Source organism: Coregonus clupeaformis, chromosome 12 (genome assembly GCF_020615455.1).
Source record: "Coregonus clupeaformis isolate EN_2021a chromosome 12, ASM2061545v1, whole genome shotgun sequence".
Lineage (NCBI taxonomy): Eukaryota > Metazoa > Chordata > Actinopteri > Salmoniformes > Salmonidae > Coregonus > Coregonus clupeaformis.
In genome coordinates this window covers 11,310,453-11,326,331 of record NC_059203.1, presented here as the reverse complement: position 1 = coordinate 11,326,331, position 15,879 = coordinate 11,310,453, and the positions used below count along the sequence as shown (strand labels likewise).

At 44.5% G+C, this 15,879-nt stretch overlaps 1 protein-coding gene across 2 annotated transcripts in view; it reads left to right on the top strand.

Moving 5' to 3' along the window:
- The window catches only part of LOC121577722 (immunoglobulin superfamily member 21), a 294,356-nt gene that overhangs the window by 257,971 nt on the left and 20,506 nt on the right, over positions 1 to 15,879 (top strand). The window lies entirely within an intron of this gene.

The window sequence follows — 15,879 nt, the reverse complement described above, 5'->3', positions numbered from 1 at the left end:
TGGGCCAGGTCAATTAGGAAGGCCTGCTCGCTGAAGTGTTTTTGGGAGCGTTTGACAGTGATGGGGTGTGGTCGTTTGACCGCGGACCCGTTACGGACGCAGGCAATAAGGCAGTGATCGCTGAGATCCTGGTTGAAGACAGCGGAGGTGTATTTAGAGGGTAAGTTAGTCAGGATGATATCTATGAGGGTACCCATGTTTACGGATTTAGGGTTGTACCTGGTAGGTTCGTTGATCATTTGTGTGAGATTGAGGGCATCTAGTTTAGATTGTAGGATGGCCGGGGTGTTAAGCATATCCCAATTTAGGTCACCAAGCAGTACGAAATCTGAGGATAGATGGGGGGCAATCAATTCACATATGGTGTCCAGGGCACAGCTGGGGGCTGAGGGGGGTCTGTAGCAAGCGGCAACAGTGAGAGATTTATTTCTGGAAAGGTGGATTTTTAGAAGTAGAAGCTCAAACTGTTTGGGCACAGACCTGGATAGTATGATAGAGCTCTGCAGGCTATCTCTACAGTAGATTGCAACTCCACCCCCTTTGGCAGTTCTATCTAGACGGAAAATTTTATAGTTGGGGATGGAAATTTCAGAATTTTTGGTGGCCTTCCTAAGCCAGGATTCAGACACTGCTAGAACATCAGGGTTGGCGGAGTGTGCTAACGCAGTGAATAACTCAAACTTAGGAAGGAGGCTTCTGATATTTACGTGCAGAAAACCAAGACTTTTACGGTTACAGAAGTCAACAAATGATAGCTCCTGGGGAGTAGGAGTGATACTGGGGGCTGCAGGGCCTGGGTTAGCCTCTACATCATCAGAGGAACAGAGGAGGACTAGAATAAGGATACGACTAAAGGCTTTAAGAACTGGTCTTCTAGTGCGTTGGGTACATAGAATAAAGGGGGCAGTTCTCCGGGCGTTGTAGAAAAGATTCAGGGCATTATGTACAGAAAAGGATATGGAAGGATATGAGTACAGTTCAGGTAACCCTAAGCGTTGGGTAACAATGAAAGAGATAGCGTCACTGGAGGCACCGATTGAGCCGGTCTCGGCGTGTATGGGGGGTGGAACAAAGGAACTATTTGAGGCAGTTTGAGAGGGACTAGGGGTTCTACAGTGAAATTGTATAATAAGAACTAACCCAAACAGCAATAGGCAAGGCATAATTGACATGGGAGAGAGGCATAAAGCAGTCACAGGTGTTATTAGAGAGAGCTAAGACAACAGCTGGAAATAGCGATAACGTTTGGGCTAAGGCTAAACAGAATAAACAGGACAGGGTACCGTGTAAAGGAACAGTCCAGCAGGCATCAGCTGTGCAGCTGAGTGATCATAAGGTCCAGTGAACAGCAATATATGAGTCCGAGAGCAGTTCAAATTGGTGCTTCAGCACAGCTAGCAGGGAGCACAGTTGTAGTTTGCGTGTGCTAGCGGGCCGGGGCTGGCAGATGGATCTTCGTGGTCGTCGCAACGGGAAGCCTGTTGAAACCACATCAGACTATTTCGTTGGCAAACCAGTCGTGTTGGATCGGCGGGGCTCAGTGTCAACACTAGGAGGTCCCGTCCGGTTGACAGAGAGGTAGATAGCCGGGAGATGGGCCTGAGGCTAGCTCAAGGCTAACTGGTGCTTGCTTCAGGGCAATGGTAATCAGCCAACAACAGGTTGCAGCTAGCTAGCTGGTTGCGATGATCCGGCGCTAGGGTCCAGTGATTCCGGCAGAAAGTCCAATAAGCTCTGGGTCGATAGCACGCTGGGTCGTTAGCACGCTGTGCAGACTGGCCGACGAATTGTCCAGGCTAGAGCTAGAGCTGGCTGGTGGATAGTGTAGGCCACGGACAGTGGTGAAGACACTAACGGTGACTAATATCAAGTAGCCATTCAGTTGCAGCTACACTAGTTTCAGCTAGTTTCAGCTTACGGTTCTTGATGAAAGTTATAAAGAAATAATAGAATCCTTTCCACGTTGGGTGAGGCGGGTTGCAGGAAAGTATATTTAGTTAAAGAATGAAAAGTAAAAATTGAGAAATATATACAAAATAGACAAAAAAAACAAGAAACGGGATATTTACACAAGGAGAATGAATATAAGCGACCGCACTGCTACGCCATCTTGGACCCTCTTCTGTTGATATACAGTGGGGAAAAAAAGTATTTAGTCAGCCACCAATTGTGCAAGTTCTCCCACTTAAAAAGATGAGAGAGGCCTGTAATTTTCATCATAGGTACACGTCAACTATGACAGACAAAATGAGAAAAGAAATTCCAGAAAATCACATTGTAGGAATTTTAATGAATTTATTTGCAAATTATGGTGGAAAATAAGTATTTGGTCAATAACAAAAGTTTCTCAATACTTTGTTATATACCCTTTGTTGGCAATGACAAAGGTCAAACGTTTTCTGTAAGTCTTCACAAGGTTTTCACACACTGTTGCTGGTATTTTGGCCCATTCCTCCATGCAGCTCTCCTCTAGAGCAGTGATGTTTTGGGGCTGTCGCTGGGCAACACGGACTTTCAACTCCCTCCAAAGATTTTCTATGGGGTTGAGATCTGGAGACTGGCTAGGCCACTCCAGGACCTTGAAATGCTTCTTACGAAGCCACTCCTTCGTTGCCCGGGCGGTGTGTTTGGGATCATTGTCATGCTGAAAGACCCAGCCACATTTCATCTTCAATGCCCATGCTGATGGAAGGAGGTTTTCAGTCAAAATCTCTCGATACATGGCCCCATTCATTCTTTCCTTTACACGGATCAGTCGTCCTGGTCCCTTTGCAGAAAAACAGCCCCAAAGCATGATGTTTCCACCCCCATGCTTCACAGTAGGTATGGTGTTCTTTGGATGCAACTCAGAATTCTTTGTCCTCCAAACACGACGAGTTGAGTTTTTACCAAAAAGTTATATTTTGGTTTCATCTGACCATATGACATTCTCCCAATCCTCTTCTGGATCATCCAAATGCACTCTAGCAAACTTCAGACGGGCCTGGACATGTACTGGCTTAAGCAGGGGGACACGTCTGGCACTGCAGGATTTGAGTCCCTGGCGGCGTAGTGTGTTACTGATGGTAGGCTTTGTTACTTTGGTCCCAGCTCTCTGCAGGTCATTCACAAGGTCCCCCCATGTGGTTCTGGGATTTTTGCTCACCGTTCTTGTGATCATTTTGACCCCACGGGGTGAGATCTTGCGTGGAGCCCCAGATCGAGGGAGATTATCAGTGGTCTTGTATGTCTTCCATTTCCTAATAATTGCTCCCACAGTTGATTTCTTCAAACCAAGCTGCTTACCTATTGCATATTCAGTCTTCCCAGCCTGGTGCAGGTCTACAATTTTGTTTCTGGTGTCCTTTGACAGCTCTTTGGTCTTGGCCATAGTGGAGTTTGGAGTGTGACTGTTTGAGATTGTGGACAGGTGTCTTTTATACTGATAACAAGTTCAAACAGGTGCCATTAATACAGGCAACGAGTGGAGGACAGAGGAGCCTCTTAAAGAAGAAGTTACAGGTCTGTGAGAGCCAGAAATCTTGCTTGTTTGTAGGTGACCAAATACTTATTTTCCACCATAATTTGCAAATAAATTCATTAAAAATCCTACAATGTGATTTTCGGGATTTTTTTTTCTCAATTTGTCTGTCATAGTTGACGTGTACCTATGATGAAAATTACAGGCCTCTTTCATCTTTTTAAGTGGGAGAACTTGCACAATTGGTGGCTGACTAAATACTTTTTTTCCCCACTGTAGATACTTTTGTACCTGTTTCCTCCAGCATCTTCACAAGGTCCTTTGCTGTTGTTCTGGTATTGATTTGCACTTTTCACACCAAAGTACATTAATCTCTAGGAGACAGAACGCGTCTCCTCCCTGAGCGGAATGACAGCTGCGTGGTCCCATGGTGTTTATACTTGTGTACTATTGTTTGTACAGATGAACGTGGTACCTTCAGGCGTTTGGAAATTGCTCCCAAGGATGAACCAGACTTGTGGAGGTTTACAAGTTACTTTCTGAGGTCTTGGCTGATTTCTTTTGATTTTCCCATGATGTAAAGCAAAGAGGCACTGAGTTTGAAGGTAGGCCTTGAAATACATCCACAGGTACACCTCCAATTGACTAAAATTATGTCAATTAGCCTATCAGAAGCTTCTAAAGCCATGACATCATTTTGTGGAATTTTCCAAGCTGTTTAAAGGCACACTCAACTTAGTGTATGTAAACTTCTGACCCACTGGAATTGTGATACAGTGAATTATAAGTGAAATAATCTGACTGTAAACAATTGTTGGAAAAATTACTTGTGTCATGCACAAAGTAGATGTCCTAACCGACTTGCTAAAACTATAGTTTGTTAACAAGATCTTTGTGGAGTGGTTGAAAAACAAGTTTTAATGACTCCAACCAGGGTACTGGGCGGAGGCCGGCTAGTGGTGAGTGTTTAATGGTATGATGGCCTGAAGATACAGTCTCTTGTTCCCAGCCTTGATGCACCTGTACTGTCTCCGCCTTCTAGATGGTCCTTGATGATCTTCTTGTCCTTCCTGTGACACCGGTTGGGCTGAACGCACCACCCTCTGGAGAGTCCTGCAGTTGCAGATGGTGAAATTGCCATTCCAGGCAATGATACAGCCCAAAAGGATACTCTCAATTGTGCATCTGTAAAAGTTTGTGAGGGTCTCAGGGACCAAGAAAAATTTATTCAGCTCCTAAGGTTGAAGAGGCACTGTTGCGCCTTCTTCACCATGCTGTCTGTGTGAAGGGACCATTTCAGGTTGTCAGTGATGTGCACGCCGAGGAACTTGAAACGTTTTACACTTTCCGCTGTGGCCCCGTCAATTATATTTTCCTGGCACCACTCTGCCAGGGCCCTCACCTCCTCACTGTAGGCTGTCTCGTTGTTGTTGGTAATCAGGCCTACCACTCTTTGATTTGGTGGACAACTTGAAGCAAGTGGGGACAACAGACTGGGATATGGAAAGATTGAATATGTCTGTAAATAGGCTTGGGCGGTATCCAGATTATCATATCGTCATACCGGCCTTCTCTCAACCCGGGTTTTACGGTATTACCGGCTAGCACACAAGGGGGCGCTAAAAACACAAGAAAAGCCTATTGGGCCTCTATTACCAGAATGCTAACAAAATTAGCAAATACCTACAGCAAAATCACATAGACGCTATTAGCTGAATGTTAACGAGCAAAAACGAATATAAACTAATTGCAAAGAAAGGCAAATACAGCTCATAAAGTAATACAAGCATAGCTAATAGCTACCGAATGGCATTTTCGGTGAGTGTGGACATTTACAAGCGAACGTGAATGAGGGAAATTGTGCAAATGAACAAAGTTGTGATGCATGCTTTTCTGAAGGAAGAGCAGCATGTGTGCAAGGAGCAGAGGGGACAAGAACAGAGGAGAAAAAAAAACTAGTAGGAAGCACGACAATAATGACAACTGTACAGATAACTCATCCAGAGCTCTTTGACTTCTGGCAGAAAGCCATTCTAAGATATCTGATGGCAAATATTTTGTAGTGAATTGCATACAAGTGTAACTTCATCACCTCATGTGCGCTGCACAACAGAGATTTGCTGATAGGTATAGAATAATATGGACTCAACAGCTCCCGCTTTCTCCCATTGTGCTATTTACAAACAAATACGTGACTGGCTCAACTGTTCTGGGGAACTACGGTAAGCTTCATAATGTAAGGTATTGCACAAGATGACTGCAGGTATTTACTTATAAAGTAGCTACAAATATTCAAATTTATAGAAAATCTTTGAATAAATAGTTTTGACTGTATTGAAAAACCATCCCGTGGTTTTTTCCAAGTACCCCGGTATACGGTATATACAATATACCGGCCAAGCCAATCCGTAAACAATCCAGCCAGCTGGTCTGCACATGCTTTTAGGACATGGCTTGGGATGCCGTCTGGGCCAGCAGCCTTGCGAGGGTTAACATGCTTAAATGACTTCCTCACATCGGCCACGGTAAACAAGAGCACACAATCCTCGTGACCGCCGGGGGCCCGCATTGGCGGCTCAATGTTGTTTTTCTCGAAGTGGGCGAAGAAGGTGTTCAGCTCGTCCGGGAGCGAAGCGTTAGTGTGGCACTCCAGTACCGCTTGCTGTGGGGTAGCAGAGAGAACATTCTATGACTAGGGTGGCTGGAGTCTTTGGCAATTTTTAGGGCCTTCCTCTGACACCGCCTGGTATAGAGGTCCTGGATGGCAGGAAGCTTAACCCAGTGATGTACTGGGCCGTACGCACTACCCTCTGTAGTGCCTTGCGGTCAGAGGCCAAGCAGTTGCCATACCAGGCGGTGATGCAACCAGTCAGGATTCTGTTGATGGTGCAGCTGTAGAACTTTTTGAGGATCTGAGGACCCATGCCAAATCTTTTCAGTCTCCTGAAGGGGAATAGGATTTGTCGTGCCCTCTTCACGACTGTCTTTGTGTGTTTGGACCATGACAGTTCGTTGGTGACGTGGACATCCACTACATCCCCGTCGATTAGAATGGGGGCGTGCTCTGCCCTCTTTTTCCTGTAGTCCACGATCATCTCCTTTGTATTGATCATGTTGAGGGAGAGGTTGCTATCCTTTCCCTTTATAATCCGTGATTGTCTGTGGAGTCCCTGCCACATACGTCTCATGTCTAAGCAGTTGAATTGCGACTCCACTTTGTCTTTCTACTGTCGTTTTGCCTCTTTGATTGTCTTACAGAGGTCGTAGCTGGTCTTTTTGTATGGTTGTACACGTCCATGTTCCCAGTTACCTTGCCATGGTTAAATGCGCTTTCAGTTTTGCGCAAATGCTGCCATCTATCCACAGTTTTTGGTTTGGATAAGTTGTAATCATCACAGAGTGAACAACATCCTCTATGCACTTCCTGATGAACGGCGTCACCAAGTCAGTTTTTACGTCGATACTATTCTCAGAGGCGACTCGGAACATTTCCCAGTCCGTGTGATCAAAACAATCTTGAAGCACTGATTCCGATTGGTCAGACCAACGTTGAACAGTCCTTACCACGGGAGCTTCCTGAGGTGCGTTCAGCTCACTTGAATGTTTGAACTAAACGACACATTCCCCCAAAATAATAATAATAATAATAATAATATGCCATTTAGCAGACGCTTTTATCCAAAGCGACTTACAGTCATGCGTGCATACATTTTTTTGTGTATGGGTGGTCCCGGGGATCGAACCCACTACCTTGGCGTTACAAGCGCCGTGCTCTACTAGCTGAGCTACAGAGGACCACAAATGCTATTGTACGTTCTTGAACAGACTTTGAGGTACATTTGCTCCGGTTTTGTGGGTGTGGCGAAGTGTGGCTTGAAGCAATGCATTACATAAAGGGCAGTGACCATGCTGACAGCATTCCCCAAACCACAACCCAACTCCTCCTCGTTTTTCAACTGGTCGTTCAGTACAGCACTGTTTCCATTCAATTGAACGTTCCAGAACATAAAAACTTACTGAACGCAGCCCTGTTTAAGTTTCTGCCTATGGGTGGGGAGGAGCAGAGTGGAGGCGTGATCTGATTTGTCGAAGGGAGGGTGTGGAGGGCCTTATGTAGCTGTCCCGGAAGTGAGTGTAGCAATGATCCAGGGTCCTTGTTGCACGTGTAGCACAGGAGATGTGTTGATAGAATTTCTGTAGCGTTTTCCTCAGTTTTCCTTTATTAAAGTCCCCAGCTACAATAAGTGTGGCCTCAGGATTTCTAGTTTGCACATAGTTCAGTGTAGTTCCTTGAGAGCCGTTGTGGTGTCGGCTTGGGGGGGGAATATACACTGCGGTGACGATGCTCGAAGCCAATTATCTTAGGAGGTAATGCGGTCGGCATTTGATGGTGAGGTATTCCAGATTGGGAGAACAAAAGGACTTGAGTTGCTGTACGTTACCACAATCACACCATGAGTTGTTAATCATGAAACAAACCCCTCCTCCTCCTTTTTTTTCCTGAAGTGTTCTTTCTTCCTGTCCACACGATGGACGGAGAACCTCGCTGGCTGAATGGACAGGGACAATTTATCCGGAAAGAGCCATGATTCCGTAAAACAGAGAGTGTTACAGTCCCTGATGTCTTTCTGGAAGGATATCCTCGCCCTGAGCTCGTCTACTTTATTGTCCAGGGACTGAACAATAGCGAATAATATACTCGGAAGCAGTGGATGGTATGCACGACGCATGAGACAGAGCGACATTCTGGCAACTGACCAATGTTGTATTACATTTCATGAATATTCACAAGCTGCTCTGTGCTCGCCTTACAAATTGGTTTGGGATAGAGCCTTGGGAGCTTCTCAGAATGGGCCACACCTCTGTGAGTGTCTTGCCTGGGTCTCTCCATTCGCTCCAGTTCCAGAATTCATGAACTCAGTGCATCTGAATAATTAAAAGGACTCTACTCCTTTTATTTGCATGTTCTATTATTCAGTAGCATGAAAAGACTGGAGGAATTATCATTGTATATATGGAGCAGATGCTCTGTTTCAGGAGGGTTGGTGTGCAGTTTGTATGAGTGTCTGGCTGTGTGTGTGTTGGTGTTTGCGGTGCGTGTGCGTGCGTGCATGCATCTGTGCGTGCGTGTGTCTCTATGTTTACCTATGATCCCACAGTCACCCCTTTTCAATTGTTTGTTCTGTCTTCGCTCTCTCTCCCATACAGTGAAACCACTCTATAGATATGTACATTCATCAATGTGACTCCATTATTGTGCAAATCATTGCATCACCGACGCAGTATGACTATAATGAACATGTGTCTATCTTGCACCGTTATGCAATTATTAAGAGGCTAGATACAAATAGCTAATCCTGGCAACCAGTGTTCTAGCATTCATTTATTGAGTCAAGTAGATCAGGGATGTCAAGGTGGAACCCAAGCATTTGCTATGTGTAGTGTAAATAACAACTACCAATAGACCTACTAAATTATGACCGCAAAGTCAATCAAATAATCACTCTGTAAAATTAGGAATGTATTTACTCAATTAAACTAATAGGATGTATTAGTCACAAAATTATTGACACTCAAACAATTACAGTGTACATGAAATACATGATGCATTACAGAATAACATAGAGTAAATTACTATCAACTAAATAAGACTCAACGTGGTTACATGTGTCTTCAATTCAGAATAATCTTGAAGAGAAAAAACTGTGTGTCTGATACACACAGAAGTTTGCTAACAAGTATGAGCGAATTCACCATCCTTTTAAGCAAATTCAAGCGGAAATGCACCCTCAACCTGAATTAAGATTTCTTAGCAGTTTGCTAGTGAAAACAATAGGCAGGAACAACACACACAGGTTCTAATCTAATCAACTCAATGTGAATGCTATGACCAGACAGCAGGAATGTGCCTGATAACCAGTCAACCCAACATACAATTTAAATTTAAAACCAGTCACTTAAAAAATACATAAACCAGAAAACATACAATGCAATAAGACATATCAAAATGTGCAGCTCTTTATAAACTCTTGAAACAAACCAAACACAACAATTTAATTCACACAGTAACATTCATTTTGGCAATTCAAGATATCAGTCGTCACACCTTTCCTGGCATCAGTGATCCCAGGGCTTCCGTGGGAATGTCTCGGCCTGGAGATTGCCACAGCGAAAGTGTGGCTCTCTCCTGTGAGATACAAATATGCACCCATCTATCCGGACAATGCCAAATTGAATCAACATGCCAGGCTAGTCGCTAGACGCCTCTTCGTAACTAGCCTTCGTCACCGTTCACGTTTGTTCACTATTTCTATTTTTCGACTACAGTAGTCCCCAATTTGGAACCTCTGGGTTGTGAAATAATAGCATTGAACCAGTGTTATAGTTACCACAAGCAGGCTCGCCAAGACACACGCGCAATACACCAAGTCCCAGGTGTATGCCTATTTGGTCGAGGCAGTGGAAGCGCTCAACAAGATGGTCGCCGCCTGATTGGCCTGCATGAACTGCTCGTCCATGGCAGTTACAGTCCTGGTGCTCTCCTCATAGAAGGTATCCTCCCACCAGGATGGAACGTCAGTCTCCAGGGGTACCCTGTCTAGAATGCTCAGCTGTCCCATTGTGGAATCCTACATCACTTCCATCAGAAGGTGTGGCTTAGCTGGACATGTCAGGCCCATCATCGGAGTCCGTTTTGCAAATTCGATGACGCACCACTGTTTGTGAAATACTTAGAAATCATTTGAAATAGCAATACAGTGAAAGTACACACATCAACATGCTAACATTCTGCAATGTATGAGAAATACAGATTATGCACTGAATGTCTCATGACAAGAGTTGTGAATAAAGTTTCCCTATCACTAATATAGAAAATAGCCAACAAAGTTATCCCATCAACTATCTCATCCAAACAGAGGACGAGTTAGGGGACACACAATCTGGATGGACAAAAGGAAACACGCATAAAACAAGCACAACAAAAAAACATACCATCCAGCATCATTGCAAAAAAACATTCTAACAGTATACGGAACAAATGAGAACACTCTAAAACAATCCGTATAGTGTTGAGCAAATAGTAACATGAATTTAGTAAATTCAAGTTGTCATCAGTCGTCACACCTCTCCTCGCGTCAGTGACCCCAGTACTTCCGTGCGAACGGCTCGTCCTGGACATTGCCACGGCGAAGGTGTGGCTCTCTCCTGTGAGATGCATATATACAGCCATCCATACGGATAGTGCCAAATTGAATCAAGATGCCAAGCTAGTCGCATCTTCATCACTGGCCTTCATTATCGTTCACATTTCTTCACTCTCTATTTTTCGACTACAACTCAACCAGACAATACTGCAGGTTCTCTGTCTATTTCGGAGTTATCTGCAGTCATCCAAATCTGTAGAGTCACAGGCCAGGCCTGCTGATGTCTGGCTGGATCACAAAGCACACCTGATGCAGAGAGCGCTGTTATTTACTGAGAGCACTGTGTGTGCACTGATCCATCCCACAGTGCTAACAGTTCCAGGCTGTCCAGTGAGGAGGTTGGGTTGCTGGTCAACATCTTGGGAGACCAGGGCCCTCCCAGGTGCCGCAGTATGTCAGTCACATTGCATGCTTTCCTAATCAAAGGTGATGACGTTGGATGCCAACTGTCATTGTTGGAGTGGGTCCCAGAAATCAGCCGTCATCCTCTCAACGGTGCCAGCAAGCACTGTGACGCAATGACACCAATACTGAAAATACCCTTCGGATGGAAAGTGGGAGGTGGGAAGCAGGCACTGTAGCAATCACACTCCCTAGGTAACTGGACAAGTGACATCTTCATCATGGACTTGAGGCCACTTATAGCGTAATACTGTCATTTTGATGTGTATGATGAGCTTGGTTCAATGTCAAATCTTTCATTTAGCGGTGATAATGGATATGGCTACTTTAGGCCTAACACAATACAAGTGCTAGACTATAGTTACCCCAGTTCTGCCCAGTTCTTTCAGATATAATTTTTTACACATTTAGGTAGCCGTCTGTCTCACCACTCTGTGCTCTTCACGGTGCCACCGCCATCTGATTCACATCTCTGGAAGAGAGAAACAGAAGTAGAAGGAAGGAGATCCTTTATCTAAAAGGGTCACCTGACTTGATATACTGTACACCGAACAAAAATATAAATGCAACATGCAACAATTTCAACGATTTTACTGGGTTTATATAAGGATGCATGTCTGTATCAGTCAATTGAAATGAATTCATTAGGCACTAAGTTATGTATTTCTCATGACTGGGAATACAGATATGTATCTGTTGGTCACAGATACTGTACCTTAAAAAAAAGTAGGGTCGTGGATCAGAAAACCAGTCAGTAGTTGGTGTGACGACCATTTGCCTCATGCAGCGCGACACATCTCCGTTGCATATAGTTGATCAGGCTGTTGATTGTGGCCTGTAGAATGTTGTCCCACTCCTCTTCAATGGCTGTGCGAAGTTACTGGATATTGGCAAGAACTGGAACACGCTGTCGGACACATCAATCCAGAGCATCCCAAACATGCTCAATGGGTGAAATGTCTGAGTATGCAGGCCATGGAAGAACTAGGACATTTTCAGCTTCCAAGAATTGTGTCCAGTTCCTTGCGACATAGGGACGTGCATTATCGTGCTGAAACATGAGGTGATGACGGCGGAAGAATGGCACGATAATGGGTCTCAGGATCTCGTTACGGTATCTCTGTGCATTCAAATTGCCTTTGATAAAATGCAATTGTGTTTGTTGTCTGTAGCTTATGCCTGCCCATACCATAACCCAACCGCCACCATGGGGATCTCTGTTCACAACATTGACTTCAGCAAACCTCTCGCCCAAACGACGCCATAGATGCTGTCTGCCATCGGCCCGGTACAGTTGAAACCGGGATTCATCCGTGAAGAGCAATCAATCAATCAATCAAATATATTTATAAAGCCCTTTTTTACATCAACAGATGTCACAAAGTGCTATACAGAAACCCAGCCTAAAACCCCAAACAGCAAGCAATGCTGATGTATGCACTCACTAACTGTAAGTCGCTCTGGAGAAGAGCATCTGCTAAATGACTAAAATGTAAATGTAAATGTAGAAGCACAGTGGCTAGGAAAAACTCCCTAGAAAGGCAGGAACCTAGGAAGAAACCTAGAGAGGAACCAGGCTCTTCTGGCTGTGCCGGGTGGAGATTATAAGAGTACATGGCCATTTACGCCAGATTGTTCTTCAAGATGTTCAAACATTCAGCAGGGTCAAATAATAATCAGTGGTTGTAGAGGGTGCAACAGGTCAGTACCTCAGGAGTAAATGTCAGTTGGCTTTTCATAGCCGAGCATTCAGAGGTCACGACAGCGAGCGAGCGAGAGATAGAGAGACAGCGAGCGAGCGAGTGAGAGAGAGAAAGAAAGAGAGAGAGAGAAAGAGAGAGAAAGAGAAAGAGAGAGAAAAACAGCAGGTCTGGGACAAGGTAGGACATCCGGTGAACAGGTCAGGGTTCCCTAGCCGCAGGCAGAACAGTTGAAACTGGAGCAGCAGCACAACCAGGTGGACTGGGGACAGCCAGGAGTCATCAGGCTAGGTCGTCCTGACGCATGATCCTAGGGCTCAGGTCCTCCGGGAGGGGAGGGAGAGAGAGGGAATTAGAGGGAGCATACTTAAATTCACACAGGACACCAGATAAGACATGAGAATTACACCAGATATAACAGACTGACCCTAGCCCCTCGGCACATGGACTATTGCAGCATAGATACTGGAGACTGAGACAGTGGTGAGTCAGGGGACACTGTGGCCCCGTCCGACGATACCCCTGGATAGGGCCAACCAGGCAGGATATTTCAGGAAGTTTCTGATTTTTGCAACGTTACGAAGATGGAAAAAAGTGTCCTTGAAATATTATTGATATGTTCGTTAAAAGAGAGATCAGGGTCCAGAGTAACGCAGAGGTCCTTCACAGTTTTATTTGAGACGACTGTACAACCATTGTGACAGGTACTGAGGATATGAAGAGGCAGGACGCAGAGGCAGGAATCAACAAGGTAAAGGTTTACTTAACAAAAGAGAATAACAAAGCGCGAGTACACGACATGACGCTAACAATTACACACAACAATGACTGAACAGTCCAGGGCTATATAGTGGTGGTGATGAGATGATGAGGTGCAGGTGCGCTGGAGGTGATTAGGGTGCGTTGGGTTTCCATTCCTGTGTTGCCGAGGTGGTCAGAACGCCAGAGGGGAGCAACGGGAGGAAATGTGACAACCATCAAGATTAATTGTCAGATCCAACAGCAGATCTATTTATTTATTGGGACCTATAACTAGCATCTCTATTTTGTCAGAGTTTTTAAAAAAGAGCACACTTCTCCAGCGTGCCAGTGGCCATCGAAAGTGAGCATTTGCCCACTGAAGTCGGTTACGATGCCGAACTGCCGTCAGGTCAAGATGCTGGTGAGGACAACGAACAAGCAGATTAGCTTCCCTGAGACGGTTTCTGACAGTTTGTGCAGAAATCCTTTTGTTGTGCAAACCCACAGTTTCATCAGCTGTCCGGGTGGCAGGTCTCAGACGATCCCAGAGTTGAAGAAGCCAGATGTGGAGGTCCTGGGCTGGCGTGGTTACATGTGGTCTGCGGTTGTGAGGCCAGTTGGATGTACTGCCAAATTCTCTAAAACGACGTTGGAGGCGATTTATGGTAGAGCAATTAACATAGAATTATCTGGCAACTGCTCTGGTGGACATTCCTGCAGTCAGCATGCCAATTGCACGCTGCCTCAAAACTTGAGACATCTGTGGCATTGTGTTGTGTGACAAAACTGCACATTTTAGAGTGGCCTTTTATTTTCCCCAGCACAAGGTATCTTGGCAAAGGAGAAATGCTCACAAACAGGGATGTAAACGAATTTGTGCCAAAAAATTGAGAGAAATAAGCTTTTTGTGCGTGTGGTAAATTTCTGTGATCCATTATTTCAGCTCATGAAACATGGGACCAACACTTTACATGTTGCGTTTATATTTTTGTTCAGATATTTGTGGAATGCATATTTTCAATCCCCATTACAAATGTGATGGAGGATCTCCTAATCCATTAGCCAGATGCAGGGTAAGAATCAGTGACTGCCCAAGAAAAGGCATGCTTCATTAGTTCCGGCCGACACTTTGTGACGTGATTTATGGGTGAAATTGAGGTCTTTTATCTGTTTATTTATTTTAGTTTCACTCATCAATTTAAACAAGCACATTGTGATTTATATTGACAAGAGTGAATTTGATTCATTGTAAGGTTCCTGAATAACTAGACGTTGGCATGCATGTCTGACCTATTTAGGATTCCTCTCGCCCAACCAAATCTCATTACTTGTATTTGGTTCATTGTCTAACATACGGGATCACAAAGCGTGCTATATGGTTATCTAGAGGGAAATTGTCAGTCAACTGAAACGATGCAGAACCAGTTTACGACTACCACATCACCACATAATTACACTGTGTCCTCCTGCTACAGTGCTGTACAGTACATCACCAAGGTTGCATAGTTTAATCTTAAATGGATGACACTCAATCTTAAAGCTGCAATATGTAACTTTTTGGGAGACCCAACCAAATTCACATAGAAATATGAGGTATAGATCTGTCATTATTATTGAAAGCAAGTCTAAGAAGCAGTAAATATGTTTTATGTGCGCTATTTCTATGCTTCACGTTCTTAAGTTTAGTTTTTGAGTCTTTTACTTTCGGTTTTGTACACCAGCTTCAAACAGCTGAAAATACAATATCTTTGGTTATTGAACAGATATTTCACAGCGGTTTAGATGGTATAATGAGTCTCTACAAGCATTTCCCAAACTTGGTCCTGGGGACCCCAGGGGGTGCACGTTTAGTTTTTTTTCCCTAGCACTACACAGCTGACTCAAATAATCAAAGCTTGATGATTTCTGCATATTGCACCTTTAAATCATATGCAAATCATTCAATGTCTTCATTCAATCTCTGCTCCATACACAATCCATAAAGGCCCCTCTGAAAGTGAACAATATGAAAGCTTCCCTGTCCCTTCTCCAGAAACTCTCATTGTTTCAGTAGGAACCTAATGGTTACCATTTGGGGGCTCCCGTCTGTACCAAGACAAGGGAATTAGTTATCTGAGTGTTCCTTATCTCGCTGCCACCACACTCCTACTGGTGCGCTCCCATTCTTCTCCAGTAATGACTATCTATCCAATATAGTCCCCTCTCTCTCCAAGGGGGAATACATCTGCCGTGGCCCTAGCTGTCGATGAAAGGACACGGAGGTCCCCACCCTCTCGCACCATGACCTTAATTGACAGGAAATTGTATTCGCCTCGCTCTCCCCTTCTTCCCTCCAAACAAAATAGGTGCCTCCTGGATTTACTTGACATGC